Genomic DNA, 15,930 nt, shown 5'->3' with positions numbered 1-15,930 from the left:
GACTTGACCAGACTGCATTTTGAAAGACCAGGCCAACCAAGCCTTCCTGAGGAGGCCCTTCCAGATTCCAAGAAGCATAAATTCCAAGATTTATGATATAGATAGTTCTCATTTTATGCATTTCCTAGGTATTGAATAGTACTTTTGGCTCTGTTTATAATATATTTAGTATACTTATGCTTATTTCATAGGAACTAACACGCTCTTGAACAATTTTGAATTATTTTAATGGTTTGTATTTGCTTTATCTTTGCTTTTATAACACTGTTGTGTCTCAGTTCAGATTTAAGAATGTTGTAAAGGGATGCAGTCACCAATTTTAATATCCTTCCTGTGGGGGAAATTATATAAGTTACACATACAAACTGTATATATATATAATTATGTTATATGTTATTGGTATGTGATAATCAGGTTATATGTTATATGTATAATATAACATATATAACATTGATTATCCTCTAACCTATAGTTTCTAGAAACATATTGGAGTTACAAAATAAGGATAGTCTTTTAACTGTTCTTCTTTTAACTATTTATGGGAGACACTGCACCATATCAGTTATACGTAACATAGGAATGCAGCCTTGCTTGTTTGTAAAATGAATAACGTTTTGCTCTTTTGTAAGTATCACAGTGTTCCTGGGATTTAGTATCCGCATTCTCATAATGAAGGAATTTAACTGACAGCTTCTGAGGTCAGCTCTAAACTGACTGAATTGCCCTGTTAATCTCTTGGGTCATGCAATTTAGTGATATAACTGGGGTTAGCCTGAGTGTTTCAAAAGCAAGATTAATGAAAGCTCATTCTCCAGCTGTCGGGTTAGGAGATTATTCAAGAACGTTGCCCTGTCATTTGAACCTGGATTGCTGATGAATAAGCCAGCATCATTATCCTGAGACCACCTCATTAATCGAGCCACAGCCTGACCACTGCATCTTCTTCACCCTCTAGTTGTGGAGCCAGCATCTTGCATCAGGTGCACTGTAGGGACCCGCAGAAGGTCTGACACCAACCCTGTTCATCCAGACAGCATTTTCTAGACCCATGTCTCGGCTCACTTGAATTTGGTAACCAAGGATTTACATGTAGTTCCCCCCCCCATTTTCAACTGATTTCCCTTTTTATATCTTCCTAATTTCTGCTCTTTTCCAACAAAACTATGGATGTACACTGTATAACGGCCTGCCTTTAATCTTCTGCTTTGATTTTCTCAACTGAAAAATGGTGGTACTAACTTCAGCCCTTTCATTCGTTTTGGGAAGAAAAATGAGATAACTGATACCACAAAGTGCTTTGAATTTAGAACAGGAGGGAAGTTCAATTAAAATAAGAATCTTCTATCTTTATTTTTATGTGACATTTAAAATGTTAGCATTGAATACGCATCAGGGAGGGAAATCTCATTTTGAATGTCATTGATAGAATGATGGCCGAACAGATATTAGAGTTGCATTGCAGAAACTAAGAAAATGTGTTCAAAAATGATTAGAACCAAGCCATCTACTGTTTCCTTTCAAATAGGAGAATTAGATGATGACTGTAGGGTAAAATAGAAAATAAGAATGCGTACTTCAAGATTTTACACATCTATTTTGTATCTATCCTTTAAACTCAATTTCAAGGAAATAGTGTTATGTTTAGTTCAGGAATGTTCCTCTGTGTGGTGAGCTGTATGGTTCAATCTGGTGGCAACTAGCCACAGGTAGCTATTTTAATTAAAATTATAATCAGATGAAATTAAACTTTTAGTGAGTCCCATTTTAAGTGCTTAGTAACCACATGTGGCTAGTGGCTACAGTATTGGAGAGTCCAGATATAGAACATTTCCAGAAGGTTCTGTGAGACAGTACTACTCTAGAGGAACTGGAAAAAGACAAAAGAAAATTCCCTGCCTCTTCCTCCCCCCAGCTGCTTTTTAGAATTCAGATAGAATCTCTGGCCTTATATTATTAAATTTTAAATGTACGTTTGAAATGGTTAAGGGAAGCAAAAGGCGTTTGGGCAGAGCAGAACCACTTACTTCCAAACATCATTTGTTTCCCTGCTGAGGACAAACATGCTTTTCAGAACAACACTTGGAAAATCTTGGAACCAGTTCTTTGCTCTCAAGTTGCACTTCTTCCATAATTATTTTCTTACTTAAGTAACGTTACCCAGACCAATACAGTAGTCACTTAATCATGTACCATCTTCAGTTGTTATATGATTATTTCACGGGTATAAACCAAACTGTTGCCTTTAGCAAAATAACTAATATATTCCAAATCCACTCGGTTCACCAATCCATTCGGGCTCTGTCATCAAAGGATATCCACCTCTCCCCACTCCCACTGACCACTCTGGTCCCAGCCACCGCCCTCTCTCTCGCAAGTTATTGCAGTTGCCTCCTGACTGGTTCCCCGCGTCTGTTCTTTTGCCCTCTCACCCACTTTCCAGTCTGTTCTCAACACGGCAGTCGGAGAGATCGTTTTAAATGTCAGGTCACATCACTCTTGTGCTCAAAATCCCGCAGTGGCTTCCCCTTTTATTCCAAGTAAAAGTGAAAGTGTGGACAGTGGATAGTAGCGCCTCACAGGTCTCACAGCCCCGTCTGACCTCACCGGTTCTCATTCCCCTCAAGCTACAGTGAGCTCTTCTTTCTCCTCCAAGTACCACAGGCATAGTCTTGCCTCAGGAATATGCTGTGTTTGCCTTTGCCACTTCCTCTGCCTGGACCACTCTTATCTAAGATGTCCACGTGGCTGATTCCTTCACTTGTTTTAGACGTTCTTCAACATCACTTCATAATGAGGTCTCACCAAACTATTTAAAAATGCCACCTACCCACCACCCCCTCTCCAGTGCCCACACAGCACTCACTCTTGCGTTTTCCTGCTAGCTTTTTCTCCATAACATTCGTCACCATCTGACATACCTTATTTTTACTTATTTATTTGTGTGTAGTCTGTCTCCTCCCGGTAGACTGTAAGCTGCTTGAAGGCAGGACTTTGTCTTTTTATTCTTAACGTCTACAAGGCAGACAACCATAATCTAATGAATGAATGAATGACTTACATATTTAATGACAATTGTAAATAGTACAAAAAAGAATAAGATAGGTGCATTTAAAAGAGAATTCTACTTTTTTGGAACCAAAGAGTGCTAATTTAATGAAATTCATTTTAGCAAGAGACAGAGAAACACAAAGGCACACCTTCCGGCATAATCCTGCCTCTACCCCGTTCCCCTCTGAGATGACTCTGGGTTCAGCCTCCACTTTTTGCGGGCTCTGCCAGAGGCCTCTGTTGTTCTCCCTCCTAGTCTTGAGGGGCCACAGAGAGGAGAGTTTGGACCAGGGCTCCAGGGCTTCTATGTGGACAACTTGGAAAAGAAAAAGAACTTGGGGCTCCAGCCTGGGCTGACCCTTGGGCAGACCAGCCAGTCCTTTGCGGACATTCAAAGAAGGCAGAAGAGGGATCCTCTTGGTGTTGGAGCTGGGCTGCACGGGTGTGTGTGTCTGAGGAAGCAGGGGCCATGGGGGAAGGGGCCAGCTGGAGTTTGCTGCCTTGGGAGGGGAGGTGATGAGCTATAGAAATAGGAATCTAGAAACAGAGAGGCAGAGAGTTCTTGTCCCGCGCTGGGAAGTGGCTGATGCCAGACTGGGGTACCCGGCCTGTTTCTGGCATGGCTGGGGAGAGGGGAAAGCTTGGGAGTGGTCGGGAGCAAAAAAAATACAGGGGTCACTTACAGTTTGCTGGTTCCTACCGAGGCAGGGAGGAGGAGGCTTAGCCACACGGAGAGCCAGTTGCTAATTTCTACATTAAAGGGCGTAGCAGCAGCAGTGTTTGCGCTTGAGGGATGTCAGCTTTTCACTTCCTCCCATTGTGCAAAGGCTGGGTTTGGCTTAGAAAGCTCTGCCCCTAGTTTCACTTTATCTGGCAACTTTGAGCCATTGGGCACAACGTTCAGGTGGGGTTCTTTGAACAGGTGAGTGAGGTTTCTGTGTTCCCAGAGCGAAACACTTCTCCACATAGCAAATCTCATTTATCTGAAGTTTAAAGAAAGAAAAACATGCTCTGTTTACAAAACTAGGTTTCCTCTCTTTGGCATGTCCTTTCATTATGCCTGCATTTTAAAGATAAGTTTCCTTCTGTTTAAATGGTCTATTAATTGTCAGTTAAAATAACATGTGATGTTTTTCCCTACATTTTGTATGAAGTCTGTCCCATCAGTACCCTGACCCACCTTTTGTGATTTGTGTCGTTCTGTGGACTTAACTCTGTTGGCACAATCAAGGGCAAAATCAAGGTCTAGAGAGCCTTAGGACGCCTGAAATCATTCATTGGAGTGGATTTTGCTTTTCCTGCATCTGTTGTTAGAAATGACATTCCCAGCCTGTGGGAGCTGCAGAAAACTAGAGTCTTTCTGTAGTGAATTTTTGAGTAAAGAAGTTCTTCGAACACAGTAGGCGAAAGGCAGGGATGTCGGCGTTTGGCATTGCTACATCTTTCCTCTGCTAGGTTACCGTTTTCTTGTCCTGTTATTCTTTTTTTGGCAGGTGAGTTGGGGATTAGCTAGTAGATCTGTTTGAAGTGGGTCGAGATGAGCTGCACACAACAGATTTTCAGGTACTTCCCTTATAGGATATGACTATTACATAGGAAGGATGTGTCTATTATGTGGTAGCTGTCAGGAATAAACAGGCATAACAGAATTTTTATAATTGGATTCAAAGACTGTAGCAACTCTTTTCACCTTCTGAACTCGAGTTTTTGCAGCTGAAAAGGGGGTGAGGTAGAGCAGTAAACTCTGACTAGGACGGATACGGCCCCTGCTCCCAGCTACCTTACAGTCTGGTGGCGCTGTTAGATGTTACGTATACAATTCCACCAATAATTAAAAGGTATTACTAAGGAAATGTGCAAATACTGGGAGAATATATGATCGGGAGACCTGCTCTAGTCTGGATTTTCTTAGGGAAGTTCTTTAGGTTAGGATTTGAAGGATGAGCAGGTGTGAATCACGTGAAGGTGAAGAAAGCGGGAAGGAAGAGCAGTTGGAGCAGAGGGTGGGGCAGGTCCCCTTGAGGGGACCAAGTTCCAGTGTGGCTGGAACTGGAGGGGGAGTGGGGAGGAGAGGGAGGGAAAGGAGGCTGCAGGTGGAAGCAGGGATCAGTGGAGTCATGCAGAGCCACCGGAGAGCTTAAGCAGAGAAGCGATAAGATAATGTTTGGGTTTCTAGAAGATCGCATCAAGATTCTATATGGGCAGCTGACTTGGTGAGGCAAGATGGGTCTGTGGGGAGGCTATGGCATGTGGTACAGAAGCAAGATGATGGTGGCTTGGAGTACAGTCATTGCACTGGAGCTGGAGAGAAGTGACTGGATTTAAGAGATGTTTAGATTGGACTGAACTTGGTGAATGACTGAGGTGGGGAGTGACATTGACAATGCCTGGATTTCTGGCTTGAGAAACTGTATGGATGGCCATGACTCATTACTGAGCTCAAACTCTTAGAGGAGGAGCAGATTCTGGAAGAAAGATCACATGCTGAGTTTAAGCTTCGGAGAGACATCCAAGTGGAATTAGAGAGAGAGATCTGATGATCCAAGAATGATCCGGGCTGCACGTGAACTTGGGATGCCTCTGAGATCCATCGAAGTCGTGGAAGAGAATGGAAGGTAGCAGGGAGTGGGGAATGGATATGACCAGGGAGGTGGGTGGACAAACCTGTGGAAAAGAGAATTCCAAGCTTGAGGGCTGTGCCAGTGCTAAGGAGAAATCTTGTTAGGAAACGTTAAGAACTATACACGGGGCTCAGCAACAAAGAGGTGATTGGGACCTCAGTGGAGCTGTGGGGACAGAAGCCAGTTTTGAACAGTAGAGTGAATTTGAGGCAGAAAAATGAAGACATGAGGTGCAGATCCTTTTTTGAGAAGTTGGGCTCAGAGGAAGGAGGGAGTTAGATGGAGCTACAAGAGGGGTGAAGAATCCAGGATACTGATCTAGATCTTGGGATCTCTCTATCTGGATATTTATATATGGAATGGAAGGCATAGTTAGTCACTTAAAGTTCCTGCAAAGGTGGGCAGGATATAATCCAGAGCCCAGGTGAGGGGGTGGGCATTTACCTCCAGCACGGCAGAAGAAGAGGAAGATGAGAGGACAGATGTAGCTGCAGGGGCAGGCAGGTGTGGAGGGTTGGGGTGGGATGGTCAGCGGTACCATTCTGATGAAGTCTGTGTACTCAGTGGCGTAGGAGGGAAGTCGTTTTCCCAGATGCAGGAAGCGAAATCAACTCGTGGGTTAGACCTGTTCTCCAGCTGCACCTGGCAGGCGCCACTGCAAACCTGGAATAGGTGGCTGGGTGGGTTCATCCAGGGTTGAGGGTTTTCTCTGTGGGCGTAATGAAAGGATAGGGCACACAGGCCGAAGGTATTAACAGTGGAGGAATGATTTCAGTGGGGTTTTAGTGGGATGAAGATGGGCTGGGGGGAAGTAGGATGGTCAGTGACCTGGCAGGGTCAGGGGGCAAGTAACAGAGTGGCAGGCCCAGCTGAGGAGAGGGAAAGATGCTGCATGTGCTTCGCTAACTGTAATGTGTATATAAATCACTGGGGGATCTTATTAAACTGCAGATTCTGATGCAGTAGGTCTGGGAGTGGGGCCTCAGATTCTGTATTTCTAACAAGCTCCTAAGTGATGCCAGCCCCTCTGGCCCATGGGTCACAATGAAGGAGAAATGAGAAGGTTGTGGTCAGAGAGTGGGATGCATGAATTAGGAATCATAGAGCAGATAGACAGCACGGCCCAGGGAATGACTAAGGGGACCAAAAGGTCAAAGAATGAGAAGGCCACCTGATCACTGAGTCTTGCCGATGCATGACAATGATGCTAACACTTACTGTTGGCAGCACTGTTCTAAGCACCTTGTGTATATCCTCACAACAGCCCCCAATGAGGTGTGTATGATGATCCCTTATTTTACAGATGAGAAAGAGAGACACAGGGAGGCCATTCTCCACATCACCCACGCTTGTGAGTGGCAGAGTCAGGATTCAAACTGGGACAGTAAAACTCCAGTACATCTCCGGAGTCTAGTGCCCTTATGTGAATGGATGCATTACTGACCTCTGATCTCAGAAGTTGGAGAGGAGATGGTGTATAGAGACTTTTAGCCAGGTGTTAGCATCATCAGTGAATAAAGTTAGGGTGTCTAAGAGAGTGCTAGTGTTTTTACAAGTTATCTCATTTAATCCTCACAACTGTCATAGAGAGCTTATGCCATACCCATTTTACAGGTAATAAAATTAAGACTCAGAGATTATATAATTGAAGTGGGGGAATTGGCAAGTGAATTCAAATTGGTCTGAGTCGAAAGCCCATTCTTTTTTTTTGAATTTTATTTATTTTTTTATACAGCAGGTTCTTTTTATCTATTTTATACATATTAGTATATATGTGTCAATCCCAATCTCCCAATTCATCACACACACACACACACACACACCCGCCCCCCCCCCCCCCGTCACTTTCCCCCCTTGGTGTCCATACGTTTGTTCTCTACATTTGTGTCTCTGTTTCTGCCCTGCAGACTGGTTCATCTGTACCATTTTTCTAGGTTCCACATATATGCATTAATACACGATATCCATTTTTCTCTTTCTGACTTCACTCTGTGTGAGTCTCTAGATCCATCCACATCTCTATAAATGACCCAATTTCGTTTCTTTTTCTGGTTGAGTAATATTCCATTGTATATATGTACCACATCTTCTTTATCCACTCACCTGTTGGTGGGCATTTAGGTTGCTTCCATGACTTGGCTATTGTAAACAGTACTGCAATGAACATTGGGGTGCATGTGTCTTTTTTTTTTTTTTTTTTTTTCTGTACGCGGGCCTCTCACTGTTGCGGCCTCTCCCGTTGCGGAGCACAGGCTCCGGACGCGCAGGCTCAGCGGCCATGGCTCACGGGCCCAGCGGCTCCGCGGCATGTGGGATCTTCCCAGACCGCGGCACGAACCCGTGTCCCCTGCATCGGCAGGCGGACTCTCAACCACTGCACCACCAGGGAAGCCCAGCATGTGTCTTTTTTTTTCCAGCATGTGTCTTTTTGAATTATGGTTTTCTCTGGGTATATGCCCAGTAGTAGGATTGCTGGGTCATATGGTAATTCTGTTTTTAGTTTTTTCAGGAACCTCCATAGGGTTCTCCATAGTGGCTGTGTCAATTTACATTCCCCACCAACAGTGCGGGAGGGTTCCCTTTTCTCCACACCCTCTCCAGCATTTGTTGTTTGTAGATTTTCTGATGATGCTCATTCTAAATGTGTGAGGTGATACCTCACTGTAGTTTTGATCTGCATTTCTCTAATGATTAGGGATGTAGAGCAGCTTTTCATGTGCTTCTTGGCCATCTGTATGTCTTCTTTGGAGAAATGTCTATTTAGGTCTCCTGCCCATTTTTTTGATTGGGTTGTTTGTTTTTTTAATATTGAGCTGCACGAGCTGTTTATATATGTTGGAGATTAATCCTTTGTCCGTTGATTCATTTGCAAATATTTTCTCACATTCTGAAGGTTGTCTTTTCATCTTGTTTGTAGTTTCCTTTGCTTTGCCAAAGCTTTTAAGTTCTATTAGGTCCCATTTGTCTATTTTTGTTTTTATTTCCATTTCTCTAGGAGGCAGATCAAAAAAGATCTTCCTGTGATTTATGTCAAAGAGTGTTCTTCCTATGTTTTCCTCTAAGAGTTGTATAGTTGTCTGGTCTTACATTTAGGTCTTGAATCCATTTTGAGTTTATTTTTGTGTATGGTGTTAGGGAGTGTTCTAATTTCATTCTTTTACATGTATCTGTCCAGTTTTCCCAGCACCACTTATTGAAGAGACTGTCTTCTCTCCACTGTATATCCTTGCCTCCTTTGTCATAGATTAGTTGACCATAGGTGTGTGGGTTTATCTTTGGGCTTTCTATCTTGTTCCATTGATCTGTTTCTGTTTTTGTGCCAGTACCATATTGTCTTGATTACTGTAGCTTTGTAGTATACTCTTAAGTCAGGGAGTCTGATTCCTCCAGCTCCGTTTTTTTCCCTCAAGACTGCTTTGGCTATTCGGGGTCTTTTGTGTCTCCATACAAATTTTAAGATTTTTTGTTCTAGTTCTGTAAAAAAATGCCACTGGTAATTTGATAAGGATTACATTGAATCTGTAGATTGCTTTGGGTAGTATAGTCATTTTCACAGTATTGATTCTTCCCAACCAAGAACATGGTATATCTATGCATCTGTTTGTGTCATCTTTGATTTCTTTCATCAGTGTCTTGTAGTTTTCTGAGTACAGGTCTTTTACCTCCTTTGGTAGGTTTATTCCTAGGTATTTTATTCTTTTTGTTACAATGGTGAATGGGATTGTTTCCTTAATTTCTCTTTCAGATTTTTCATCATTAGTGTATAGGAATGCAAGAGATTTCTGTGCATTAATTTTGTATCCTGCAACTTCACCAAATTCATTGATTAGCTTTAGTAGTTTTCTGGTGACATCTTTTTCTTTTTAACATCTTTATTGGAGTATAATTGCTTTACAATGGTGTGTTAGTTTCTGCTTTATAACCAAGTGAATCAGCTATACGTATACATATATCCCCATATCTCCTCCCTCTTGCGTCTCCCTCCCACCCTCCCTATCCCACCCCTCTAGGTGGTCACAAAGCACGGAGCTGATCTCTCTGTGCTATGTGACTGCTTCCCACTAGCTAGCTATTTTACATTTGGTAGAGTATGTATGTCCATGCCTCTGGTGGCATCTTTAAGATTCTCTATGTATAGTATCACGTCATCTGCAAACAGTGACAGTTTTACTTCTTCTTTTCCAGTTTGTATTCCTTTTATTTCTTTATCTTCTCTGATTGCCGTGGCTAGAACTTCCAAAACTATGTTAATAATAGTGATGAGACTGGACATCCTTGTCTTGTTCCTGATCTAAGAGGAAATGCTTTCAGCTTTTCACCATTGAGAATGATGTTTGCTGTGGGTTTGTCATATATGGCCTTTATTATGTTGAGGTAGGTCCCCTCTGTGCCCACTTTCTGGAGTGCTCTTATCATAAATGAGTGTTGAATTTTGTCTAAAGCTTTTTCTGCATCTATTGAGATGATCATATGGTTTTTCTTCTTCAATTTGTTAATATGGTTTATCACATTGATTGATTTTCATATATTGAAGAATCCTTGCATCCCTGGGATAAATCCCACTTGATAATGGTGTGTGATCCTTTTAATGTGTTGTTGGATTCTGTTTGCTAGTATTTTGTTGAGGATTTTTGTGTCTATATTAATCAGTGATATTGGTCTGTAATTTTCTTTTTTTGTAGTATCTTTGTCTGGTTTTGGTATCACGGTGATGGTGGCCTCATAGAATGAATTTGGGAGTGTTACTTCCTCTGCAATTGTTTGGAAGAGTTTGAGAAGGATGGGTGTTAGCTCTTCTCTAAATGTTTGATAGAATTCACCTGTGAAGCCATCTGGTCGTGAACTTTTGTTTGTTGGAAGATATTTAATCACAGTTTCAATTTCATTACTTGTGATTGGTCCGTTCATATTTTCTATTTCTTCCTGTTCAGTGTTGGAAGGTTATACCTTTCTAAGAATTTGTCCATTTCTTCCAGGTTGTCCATTTTATTGGCATAGAGCTGCTTGTAGTAGTCTCTTATGATGTAAAGCCCATTCTTTCTCTATATCAGGTTTCACTACATCCCCATCCAGACATGGAAATTCTTTTCTAATTCTCAGATAGGCTGTAGTTACCATGGGAATACTCTCCCCCTGCACTGACTCAACCTACATCCTGGAGATGATGTGTCGAGAACGGGATTCAGGGCATTTGGGCTTGTCTCTGTCCCTAACTAACAAGTGTGTACATGTCTCTGTAGGTCTCAGTTTTTTATCCCTGTAGATCACTTTCAGAGCTGTATTCTTTGAGGCCAGTTACAATGACTTCTTTTTTTTTTTTTTTTTTTTTTGCGGTACGTGGGCCTCTCACTGTTGTGGCCTCTCCCGTTGCGGAGCGCAGGCTCAGCGGCCATGGCTCACGGGCCCAGCCACTCCGCAGCATGTGGGATCTTCCCGGACCGGGGCACGAACCCGTGTCCCCTGCATCGGCAGGCGGACTCTCAACCACTGCGCCACCAGGGAAGCCCACAATGACTTCTTTGATATTAATGTGTGCTCTAGGCTTAGCACTTGATAGGTAATCTCCAATTCTTACACAAGGACAAATACTGTCTCCACGTTAGAGGTGTGGATACTGCAGCCTGGAGGTTTAAAGGAACTTGCCTATGACCAGTCTGCTCACAAAATGCCAAAGCTGGGATTTTGTTGTCTCCAAAGCTCATGTTCTTGCCATCCTACCACGCTGCCTCAACCTTCTTATAGCCTCATGGCGGATCATACTTATAGGTGCGGATGGTGCCGTAAACCAGTCTTTATCAAACTCTCAAAATCTGGACCCACAGAAGAAATGCATTTTATATTGATTCTGAGAAGCACCCCCCCATGTGTGCACACAGTCTTGCGCACACACACACGCATGCCTGTGTGCCATGAGCACACTGATATCTCTGAAACAGAAGTTTCATGAAACAATGCTCTGGTTTCTATTTGCAATGCACTTGATTTTCTTTTCACTTCCACTTCAGTCTATTTTATTAATATGCTTGTTAAACTCTCCTGAATTGATTTAACCAGCCACCAGTGGGCTGCAGCCCTCAGTTTGAAAATCATGTGCATACCTGGATTTCTCAATATAATCACTCCAAATCTTTTTTCTCCTTCTCTCCCTGTTTATCGTGGAATGTAATGAAGAATATCTCTCAATCTGATTATTTATGCAACAGTATTAAATCTAAGCCAATTCCCCCTACCATATGCCACCCACACTTCTGCAGAGTGGAGGAATATTTCATAAATTTGCTCTGAGAGCAGGAAAGAAAATGTGAACTTTTTTTCATTTGATGAAAATGATAATTAACAAAAGGTGAAGAATAAGGAAGTGACATTTGTGCCTCCTTGGCTTGAGAAGATGGGGATCTAAGGGCCCCCCTTGTAGGCTGACAAGTTGAAATAGTGTAGGTTGGGGAGGGGACCACAGCATGAGAATTGTGATAAAAGATGAGTGAAACTTACTTCATGTTCCAGCTCTGCTGTATAGCTGGTTAACTAATATTACCACTGAACTTGTCCAAGAACATGTGTTTATTGGACTCTTTTATGTGCCAGGTCTCGTTCTGTGTAACTATGTTATCTTAGTGGGCGTATTGTATACATGTTTTTACAGGTGGGGTGATTAAGGCATGGAGAAGCTAAGTAACCTGCCCCAGGTCACCCAGCTAGTAGTGAGTGGTCTAGCGGGGGTTCATACCCAGGCTTTCTGCCTCTGGAGCCCGTGGTCTTTGTCATTAAGCCGTAACTGTTACGTGTCTTTCCTTTCAGGTAATTCTCTGTGGTCTTTATTGGGTGCCATGCCCAGGATGGGGTTCTCGCTTCTGGGTTTTGAATCTTGAGAGGAATCATACTTGGAAGAAACGTGGCTGAAGTCCATTCACTCCATCAGGGCAGCCAGAAGGGACTCCCCACTAGTTCTTCTCAAATCTGTAGAGTTCATTTCGTTTCTGTCTCTCTTGAGCTCTGGTTTTTAATGAAAAACATTTTTTTAAAAAAAATTTTTATTATGAGAGCTACTCATTTCCTTTAAAACATTTATTTGTGCTTAAATTCCATTGTTTGGAAAAAAAAAAAAAAAGCAAGCCCTGATAAATGCAGACAATTGTTTGACCCTTCCTGGTCTGTTTCCTCATCTATAAAATAAAGGAATTAGATATGCCTATCTCCAGATTGCTTTTAACTTTGTGATTTTTTGCTAGAGTTAGGTTCTGGTAACTCATGGCTTGTTCAAGAAGAGACTGGCTGGCCTTGTGTTAGGGAAGCACGAGGAGTTTTGTTAACTGGGTTAATGTGACCTTTACATTCATGTTGTATTTTTCTGTATTCTTTGAATGACTGTGATTCTACTGTTGGTGAATTCATTTAAACCATAAATATGACAGTGATGACTAGCAGAGGTCCCTTTCCACGTGTGCCCCATGCAGACCCATGAGACCCCAATGCTGAGAGGTCTGGGCAGAAACTCTGCCCCATGTAAGTGCCTTAGCCTGACCTTCCTGGACCTGTGGAGCTGGTTCTAGGTGTTGGGCTCATCTTTACTCTTAGCCTAAGAGGTGGTCCCATTCCAGGGATTATGGTCACGCCATCATTCTGCCTTTAAAAATATGTTATCATCATAGAATCAGTGCATCTGGTTCCAGAGTTTTGTTTTGGCCAGTGCTTTGAAACGAAGATCTGAAATGTTAGTGACATCAAGAAGAATTGATGTTGTTTGGAAGTAGCCACATGTTCATCCGTGGGGAAAAATTAGAAACATTTGTTTTCTTTCATGCTTTGATAAAACCTTACAATTTGCAATGAAAGCACTGCAGGAAGAATGAAGCGATTGTGTCTGACAAGCTGTATGTAAACATTCCATTTCTGCATAATGGCATAAATAACCAGGTGAAAAGAAGTGGATTTACACAGGTGTTAGAGTACAAAGACTTCCCCCGAAACTAGATATCAGAAGACAAAAACCAAACTCCACTGACTTCCTTGCCCCCCTTGTTGAGGGAGCATCTGTCCTTCCGGGGAGCAGGGGCCCAAGAAGGAATTAATTCCTCTCAGCAAATATTTACTGGCGATTTGCCATTCTTGGCAGTCCATGCAAAGCAAAGAGAAGAGGGGTCCTAGAACTGGGACATTTCCACAGTGGGCCTGAGTCATGACCCAGAGTGTAGCAAGGTAAGTTAGACACCTGTTCCAACCCCCTGATTTTACACTTGGGTGAATTGAGGTCCACAGAGACAGTAACTTGCTCAGAGTCAGGTCACTTGGCCAGTTTGAGGCCAAACCCAGGCTAAATCCAATAACTCTGTTCTTAGTGTAATACTATAATGGACATGTATAATATTATTATAATATTGTAATGTAAATAATAACAAACACTAGCACTTTCTGTATATTCTTCTCAGCACTTTACATATGTTCACTTATTGACACACATTAACTTATTTAACCCTCATGGCTCCATGAGGTGTACCTTGTTGCTCCCATTTTACAGAAGAGGAAACTGAGCCACTGAGAAGATTAAGTAGTTTGCCCCAAGTCACACAGATAGTAAATAGTGAAGCTTGGAAGCCCAGGCAACCCGACCCCAGAATTTGTCCTCGAAACCACTATGCAAGGGGTCAGCAAACCTTTACTTTCTGTAAAGGACCAGATAGTAAATATTTTTGGCTTTGTGAGGCATAAAAATCTCTGTTGCATCTGCTCAGCTCTGCCTTGATAGTGTGAAAGCAGCTGGAGATGATCCATTAAACATGGTTGGGGCTGTGTCCCAGTAAAACTTTATTTATAAAAAACAGGTGGGGCTGGATTTGTAGTTTTCAGGACCTGCGCTGGACTATGCTGCCTCCTAGTGTGGTGATCCAGTTTTATAAGGGATTTGGGGCCAGAAATTGCGCTAAAACGATGTGTTATTTTGTATTCCTTTTGGGTGAAGGGTCGTGCTTTGGCCAGAGAGGGTGAAGGTCATCAGAGCTGTGTGCAGTGGGTTGTTACGAGGCTCAGAGCTAGAGGGGCTTTTTATTCTTCCTCAACTTTCTGGGTGACCTTGCACAAGTCCCTTAGCATCTGTCACTCGTAACTCTCCACGGTGGCGCTAACAGTCCTCGCCACCTGCCCCTCTCCCTCCCCAAAGCTTGTGTCTTGGATTAATGAGGTCTGGGGGTTTGGAAGAGGGGAAACGTATTAAATGGCACTCATCATTTAGTTTGCTTGCAAATTAGAGAGCATTTGGGTGGTATAAGACCATTGGTCGAATGTTTGCCATGAAGAGCCCAGTTTTACAGGAAAGGCGTTTTTGGTAACGTTCAGGGGAGAATGTGGATTTAGGGGCCGTGAATTTATGGATTGCCTGTGCAGCAGTAGGCTTTAGGTAATGGAGTCCTATAAGAGGGTGAAACAGATACTTTTGTTTTTAGTAAGTGTGCCATGATAGGGTTCCATGACCGACCTCATTTTGTATCATTTCCATAAGGAAATTTAGGCTTCTCTGCTAAGCTATGAGTCTTAACAGTAGGGAGGATTTTTATAAATGTTTCCAAGTGAAATTTTGAAGTTAAAAGTTGAACCAAGAAGCCTCAAAGGGAACCAGGCTGCTGCTTGCATTTCAATGAAAGGGAGAGGAAATTCATTATAGAGGTTGAAAATGTGGTTTGCATGCTAAGACTCTTCTGGAAGAATCGGCCTCGCAGAGGAGGTGGGAGGGAAGTTCTAGCTTGCCCTTTGTGGTTAAGGTTCCTTGGCTCAGCCCATATACTTCTTCTAATGCCCTCCACACACACCCCCACCCCGAACCCCCGTTTTTTTTAACTCTGCAAGAAAATTCTTCTCCTTCAAGGTTAAAGGTATATATATTGAACTGAAAATGCCAGCCTAGGAGATGTCTCAGAATCGTTGTTTCTGTTTTGCTGTTGTTTGTTTTGTTCTGTTGACAAAAGCCATTATTTAAAAATTCAATAGATGTTAGTCTTACTTTGGGAATCTAAATTTAAGATGCTCTCACACCAATTATTTTGATATATTCAGCAGAGACGTCTGGGTGCTGGACTAGGGCTTTATCTACGTTTGTATTTTACTTAAAACAACAGTATTAGATTAGTCCTGCACAGCAGTATTATTCTTGTTCTACAGGTGAGCAAACTGAGAAGTTAACTAACTCTGTCAGCGTTAAACAGCTAGAAAGCGGCAGAACCAGAATTGGAATCTGTCTTCCTGATTCCAAAACCCCGGCAAAGTAGGGCAA

General features: G+C 42.5%; 2 protein-coding genes across 14 annotated transcripts in view; one reads left to right on the top strand and one right to left on the bottom strand.

Moving 5' to 3' along the window:
- The window catches only part of LOC115866076 (cytidine monophosphate-N-acetylneuraminic acid hydroxylase), a 265,229-nt gene extending 261,436 nt beyond the window's left edge, over positions 1-3,793 (bottom strand). The window contains exons 1-2 of the mRNA XM_070046773.1: positions 3,732-3,793; positions 2,919-3,012 (exon numbers count right to left, since the gene is read on the bottom strand). The gene's annotated coding sequence lies outside the window, so the exon portion shown is untranslated. The remainder of the gene's footprint in view (positions 1-2,918; positions 3,013-3,731) is intronic.
- Positions 1-15,930, top strand: part of CARMIL1 (capping protein regulator and myosin 1 linker 1) — a 316,706-nt gene that overhangs the window by 101,052 nt on the left and 199,724 nt on the right. The window lies entirely within an intron of this gene.

Source organism: Globicephala melas, chromosome 11, assembly GCF_963455315.2.
Source record: "Globicephala melas chromosome 11, mGloMel1.2, whole genome shotgun sequence".
Lineage (NCBI taxonomy): Eukaryota > Metazoa > Chordata > Mammalia > Artiodactyla > Delphinidae > Globicephala > Globicephala melas.
The sequence above is the reverse complement of the archived record's forward strand: the minus strand, read 5'-3'. Positions and strand labels throughout refer to the sequence as shown.